At 45.5% G+C, this 2,195-nt stretch overlaps 1 non-coding gene across 1 annotated transcript; it reads left to right on the top strand.

Moving 5' to 3' along the window:
- Positions 1 to 2,113: 2,113 nt before the first annotated feature.
- Positions 2,114 to 2,195, top strand: trnas-gcu (transfer RNA serine (anticodon GCU)). The gene has a single exon. It is a non-coding gene; the product is annotated as a tRNA-Ser (tRNA).

The following is a 2,195-nucleotide window of genomic DNA, read 5'->3' as shown; positions in this document are numbered from 1 at the left end:
TGTTCGACTTTATTTCTTGACTAATTACAACTGAGTGTCGCATGAGCAGTTACATAAACTTGTCTGGTATATTTGAACACAAGTGCCGTTCTTCAATTAAAACTAACAGTACATTGTCAGGGACATTCAGTTCTATACAAACAAGAGACAGACAAGAGAATATTTCTACCGTTCATGTTGACTACGTGTTGACTTACTGATCGGAATAATTGAAAAGTTCGGGCTCATAGCCGATGCAGTGCGTGCTAATTAGAACAGCAACGCTGAGCTCTCAGCACCGTACTGAGCCCAGGTGTTTTTCTAAAGCTGTCAGGTGCAGTTCATTTACATGAAGGAAATCTCTTACTGGGTACGATTGCAATGCAGTAAGTAGCACAGACTACTTAGGGAGTAGCCCGATGCGTTTAAAAACGACCCGAGCCAGGCAGGAGTCCAACCCGCAATCTCCTGATCCGTAGTCAGACGCGTTATCCATTGCGCCACTGGCCCCGGTGTGCCACTGCAGGACTGTAACCCAGTGAGATCAGCACTGCAACTAGTAAAATATTACCCCCGGTCCATTCTTTACCAAAGTGAGAAACACCTGTTTTCTACATTTTGTCTGTTTTAAAACTATATCTCTTTAAACCAAACCAAGAGTCTGTCTTTTGCACTGATATTCTGATTCATTTCGATTTCAAAGAAAAAAAAAACATTATCTTCCAAAGCATCATAAAATTGTCCCTTCTTCCAGACTCTACTTCTCTCTTGTAGTAGTACAGCAGACCTTTCCAGGTGAGCAGATCACAGAGTCCGAAATGAGCTTCCTCCATCAAGCAAAGTACCTGAACATGACTCTGTCTTCATAAAAGTGCCCCTGTAATAAAGAAATTAAATCCGAAATCAAGAGGGCAGTTGCCTACTGAAGTTCAAGAAGTCATCAATTTTAACCTAGCAACACATTAAAGGCTGCATCTATACAAGTACGATTCTAGAAATGCTCACCAGATTACGTTTTAAGAAGGAACTGCGCCTCAGGTTCCGCCGAGATCTTAACTCGGATGGCAGGATTCAGAGTCCGGAGTGCGGACTGATGGCGCACGGAGGGTCCACATACTGTGGATCCCTCAGTGATCTTCCGCGTGTTCAAACAGCCAGCGTGTGACTCCCCTGTCCCCGTGACCTCATTGCTCTGCTCTCGCCTCTGTGCAGCCGAGCCCGACTCATGGTAAAGTGGAAAAAAGTATGCCCTCAACATGAGATTGACTCTGGAGTGAGGATAGACGTTACCTTTTTATCGTTGAACAGGATGTATGTGATGTGGCGACTAGGTTCAATTTTGTATCCTCTTTAAAAGATTAAGGACTGGGGTGAGCGTGATTTACCACCCTTTCAGCTAAGAACCCGACGTGCGCACCGTTTAAGCTGCATAGACTCGGTTGTTTAACTCTTCTCCATTAGAAGGGTTAAGGTTAAAGAAAAAAACATTGCTGACTTCTTTTTTTTTTTTGCCAGCCGCGAGTGCTGATTAGCAAGGTTTGTATTTCATGTTTTGCAAGTTGCATCCATTATAAGAAAAACAAGTTGTTCAAGACAGGAAATGAATGCTTGCATTTAATTAAGTCTAGCCGTAGGCGGTTGTCCATAATGACCAGTTCTGTTCGAGAAGACAGAACAAAAAAGGCACCGCTGGGATTCGGAGCCAGGGTCTCCTGTTTACTAGACAGGCACCTTAAGCAACTAAGCCACGGCGCCCCAGGAGAGCTGTCCTTTGACAGCCACTTGGACACACCACTCAGACACATCTGCATTCGGTGTGTGCTCCGCCTGCTCGCTGAGCAAGTTGCCACCTTTACATATAATAGCAACATCAACACCAAGAGAAAGGGTGACAAATGGCTTTTATCTGGAACTTTTCATGTCCAAGGAGCTCAATGTGCTTTCTGTGTACAACAGGGCCACTGAACTCCACACTGGCCACTGAACCACAGCAGTGGCTTGCTGGCTTGACATCTCCCAAGGAAAATGTTGAAATCGCATGTGGAACAGGAAAATGACCCTCGAGTACGGGGGAAAAAAAAGAAAAAGATCATCTGGAGCGCGCCAACCCATGTCCGGACAGCCCAGATCCCTCGACGAGGTGGCCGAGTGGTTAAGGCGATGGACTGCTAATCCATTGTGCTCTGCACGCATGGGTTCGAATCCCATTCTCGTCG

Source organism: Lepisosteus platostomus, unplaced genomic scaffold (genome assembly GCF_059453375.1).
Source record: "Lepisosteus platostomus isolate fLepPlt1 unplaced genomic scaffold, fLepPlt1.hap1 Scaffold_70_H1, whole genome shotgun sequence".
Taxonomy (NCBI): domain Eukaryota; kingdom Metazoa; phylum Chordata; class Actinopteri; order Semionotiformes; family Lepisosteidae; genus Lepisosteus; species Lepisosteus platostomus.
The sequence above is the reverse complement of the archived record's forward strand: the minus strand, read 5'-3'. Positions and strand labels throughout refer to the sequence as shown.